The sequence below is a fragment of the Bos indicus x Bos taurus genome, chromosome 12 (genome assembly GCF_003369695.1).
Source record: "Bos indicus x Bos taurus breed Angus x Brahman F1 hybrid chromosome 12, Bos_hybrid_MaternalHap_v2.0, whole genome shotgun sequence".
Taxonomy (NCBI): domain Eukaryota; kingdom Metazoa; phylum Chordata; class Mammalia; order Artiodactyla; family Bovidae; genus Bos; species Bos indicus x Bos taurus.
In genome coordinates, this window is record NC_040087.1 from 12,814,511 (window position 1) to 12,819,305 (window position 4,795).

General features: G+C 39.5%; 1 non-coding gene across 1 annotated transcript; it reads left to right on the forward strand.

Moving 5' to 3' along the window:
* The first annotated feature begins 2,206 nt into the window (after positions 1-2,206).
* Positions 2,207-2,279, forward strand: TRNAG-CCC. The gene has a single exon. It is a non-coding gene; the product is annotated as a tRNA-Gly (tRNA).
* Positions 2,280-4,795: the final 2,516 nt, after the last annotated feature.

Below are 4,795 nucleotides of genomic sequence, written 5' to 3' on the forward strand. Positions count from 1 at the left end.
TGTTTGGGAAGATCACATCATGTTTGGAGAGAGAGTCAAGAAAATCTACTTCTCCTCCTTTGGAAATCTACACAGACCATCACTGTTTCCATGTACCAAACTTCCCACTGACACGAGCAAGAGGTAAGCTAATTAAATAAAGTTTGGAACATGCCGCTTAATTTCTTCATGAAAAGGTCCTCCCTTGTTTTGTGTATGTTTGTTCAAAGGAATTACCTTGCAGCTCTGACTACATCACATTGGTAATTGCTTCAAAAGATGTATTTCCTTCTCCTGGGCTAATGACTCTTCACTCTTTCCCTGGGTACTAGCATCTGGTCATATGATTTTCAGTATTATTTATATGCTGATGATGCCCAAGCTTATATTGTCATCCCTGATTTTCATTTGAGTTTCAGACTTTTATATGCAATTTCCGACTTGATGTATTCATTAGGATGAAGACTAGAAATCTCAAACATAAACCTTTTAATCATAACTCAATTCCCATCCCATACCTATTTCTCTCACAGGCATCTGCTCACTTGCTCAAACCCCAAATCTACGATTCATCCTTGACTATTTCTTTCCTTCTTCATCAGCAACTGTCAGACTGGCCTCCAAAATAATGAACAAGTACAAACTTATATTAATTAACATAGTGATAAGTGTCATGAAGACTATGAATCAGGATGATATGAGAGGATGGAGTGGGGATATACTTTTGGTAGGGTCGTCAGGGTAGGCCTTTTTAGGAAGGTGACAATTCTGTCATCTGGACATCCAGATGGAGACATTTCCAGGCAGAAACAACCACTCTTAAGAAAAAGAAAGAAGGCTGTTTTGAATGAGGGAGGAAGTACCATGATCTCTGGCCACAAAGGGAGATAGGGGTCAACTCATATAGGACACTTTAAGCCAAAATAAGGACTTTGAAGTATTTACTCAAGCACAATAGCAAGTCATCAGCAGGTTTTAACCTGGGGATAACAAGATATATTTTATTTTTAGAAGATCACTCAAGATCAAGATCCTCGGGCAACATGAGCTGAATTCAGTTGCATCCTTCTACTACCTTTGCCACCACACAGAGATACTATTGATCCAACTGAATACAACAAAAAAGCTGCATAAAAGCACGCAGCAATAAAATAGAATACATAATCAATTCAGAAGAAGGGAAGGAGGGAGAGGAGGAAAGAAAGGAGAAAGGAAGAGAAAAACCTTCAGAAACCAAGATGGAAAAAGAACTCAAACACTGTGTGGTAATGCTGACAACTGCTGAGAGAGAAGCCCAAGGCGGCCTGGGTATGTGTTATCAGCCCTGGATGCTAGAGCAGGAGGCAGGGTCGGGGTGGGGGTTGTGGGTGGAGGCGTATTCTACCTTGCAGGTGGAAAAAGGGGAGAGGGCCTGGGGGCAGTGTGAGGCAGGAGAAGAATCCTGCAGAGGATGAAGTTCCTGAAAGGATTTCCCTGTCTGGATAAAGAAGATTAGAAAAACCTCACCCATCAGCTCAGGGAAGAGGAAAGGAAGGCTTGCAAATTGCTGGGAATCTGAGTGGAAAACAAAGCCTTTCATGAAACTGAAACCCTATAACAGAAACGCCATCAGAAGTTACAATGCCCAGGGAGTGTAATAAACTCAAGTCAAGAGGATATTACAAAAACTTCTCTAGCACTAGTGAATCCCTGAAGTCCAGGCAAAAGTAAATGCAAAATTGAGCACCAGGGAGTGTCTGATTTACATGGAGAAAACAAGAGCTCACAACAAAAAAATTGCAAAGCACATAAGAAATGAAACCATTTGAAGGAGAAGAGCAGCTACAACCATTAACAGATGTAATACCAATATTCTACAGTAGTTGACAAAATCTGAAAGAGATTATGAAATAAGAATGGAAACTAAAATCAAAGGGCTTATGCTAAGGAAAAAGAAGACACAAGTTGAAAACAAAAACAAACCACATACTGCTTTAAACATTAAAAAAGTATTTATTCCAAAACAATTTCAAGAACAAAGCTGGATGCCTCACACTTCCAGACTTCAAAACATGTTACAAACCTACAGTAATTGAAACAGCATGGTCCTGATAGGAAGACAGACATGAACAGATGGAACAGAACAGCTCAGAAACAAACCCATGCATATATGGTCAAATGATCTTTGACAAGGGTGCCAAGACTACACAATGAGGAAAGGATAAGTCAACAAATGTGCCTGGGGACTTCCCTGGTGGTCCAGTGGCTAAGACTCTGCACTCCCAATGCATGAGGCCTAGGTTCAATCCCTGGTCAGGGAACTAGATCCCACATGCTATAACTAAAGATCCCACATGCCACAACAAAGATCAAAGATCCTATACGCTGCAACTAAAATCCAGCACAACCAAATAAATATTTTTAAAGGACCAAAAAAAAAAAAAACCCACACAAACGTGCCTGGAAAACTAAACGTCCATGTGCAGAAGAATAAAACTGGACCCTTATTCTATACCATGCTCAAAAATAAATTCAAAATAGAATAAAGATTTAAATGCATGACCCCAAAGTATAAAACTCTTAGAATAAAATATAGGGAAGGCTTCATAACATTGGTATTGGCAATGATTTCTTGGATATGGTAACAAAGGAAAAACTAGACAAGTGGAACTACATAACTAAAAAGCTTTTGTGCAGCAAAGGACTATCAACAGAGTACACAAAATAATCCACAGAATGAGAGAAAATATTTGTAAACTATATATCTGAGGAATTAATATCCAAAAATACATAAGAACTCCCACAAGTCAGTAACAAGAAAAAGAAATTTTAATGGGCAAAGGACTTAAATAGACATGTCTCCAAAGAACACATACATGTACCCATAGGTACATAAAAAGATATTCAACATCACTAATCATCAAGGAAATGCAGATTAAAACCACAATGCAATATCACCTGACACCTGCTTGTGTAGCCATCCTCAAAAAACAAAACAACAAAAAAATCCCAAGCCTTGGTGAGGATGTGGAGAGAAACTGAAATATTGTGCCCTGTTGGAGGGAATGTAAATTGGTGCAGCCACTATGGAAAACAGAATGGAAGTTCCTTAAGAAATTAAAAGAAAACAGCACATGATCAAGCAATCCCACTTTAGGATATCTGTCCAAAAAAAAAAAAAAAAAATGAAATTAAGATCTCAAAGAAGCATCTGCACTCCCAAGTTCACAGCAGTATTATTCACAATAGCCAAGAGGGTAGGAGGAAAAGGGGACGACAGAGGACGAGATGGCTGGATGACATCACTGACTTGATGGACGTGGGTTTGAGTGAACTCTGGGAGTTGGTGATCGACAGGGAGGCCTGGCGTGCTGCGGTTCATGGGGTTGCAAAGAGTCGGACACGACTGAGCGACTGAACTGAACTGAAATGAATAACAACCTAAGTGTCTATGAACAAATGGAGGAATAAAGAAAATATGGTATATACATACAATGGAGTATTAGACTTTAAAAAGAAAGAAATCCTATCATGTGCTACAACATGGATGAACTTTGAGGACATAATGCTAAAGCCATTGGCACTTTTAATGTTAAAGCCATTTGGGGACATAATGAAAAAGCCAATCGACATGAAGGCAAATACTGCATAATTCCAATCATATGATGTATCTGAAGTAGTCAAACTCATGGAAGCAGAAAGTAGAATGGTTGTTGCCAGTGGTTGCGGGTGGGAAGGGGAGAAATGAGGAGTTATTGTTCAGTGGGTATAGAGTTTCAGTCTATAAGAAAGTTGATGAAAGATGGAAAAGTTCTAGAGATCTACTGTATAACATTGTACATTGTACATAAAACTAAAATACTGTGCTGTACACTTAAAAATTTGCTGAGGACAGATTTCATGTTATGTGTTTTTAGCACAATAAAATATATGAGGGACACATCTTAATAAACCATTTTATATTCAAGAAATTATTCATTAAATTTTAAAAACTCAATGAATATAGCAGATGAGAACCAGCTCAAGACAAAATTAGTTGACTCCAAATACATTTGAGGAAATTACACAAAATGCAGCATAAATACAAAGGAATATGCAATCTGCAGGAGGGAGTAAGAAATATAAAGACTAGAAGAAAAGTTTCAACATACATCTAGTAGGATAATAATAAGAAAGAATGGTGGAAAAGCAATATTTAGGTCTGAGTCATCACAGGACTCCAATCACCTGGGCATAAAGTTTGGCCCAAGGGGGAACATATGTCCAAAGATGCCCAAATAGAATACCTCTTTACAACAGATATATGATGTTGGGAGAGTTAATAACTTGTCACTGGGTTGCAAGATATAATGTCAGAAGCAGTGTATTGTGCTTTGGGTGGTGGACTTAGACATGGGATGGGGCAGCATGAGCTGGAAAACTTTTACAATTCCTTAACTTTGTTCCATACCTATTTTATTCTTTCTTTATACCAGCTACATCTGGGGGGACCCTAAAAGCAAAGGCACACTTCTGAGCATACACTGTGAACCCCACACTTTCCTAGGCAGTGGGAATGAGCAAGACCCGATCCATGGAGAACCAGAAGGCCAGGGGCTGGAAGGGTCAGAAGGCAGCCTCCTTGCGTCATGTCCAGAGTCCCTCTGCTGTGTCTTCCTCCCTCTAGAGCACTGTGCGCCAGGCAAGATAATGACTGAGAGCTAAATGAAGGTACTTTAACCTCCTCTCGACCCTCGTTTGAGTTCATAATGAAACGAAATGCACCAGCCTCCCTCACTCTCACCACACTCTTCGGGCAGAAACATCTCATTTGAAACAGCTTGGGCTCCCTGGGCTC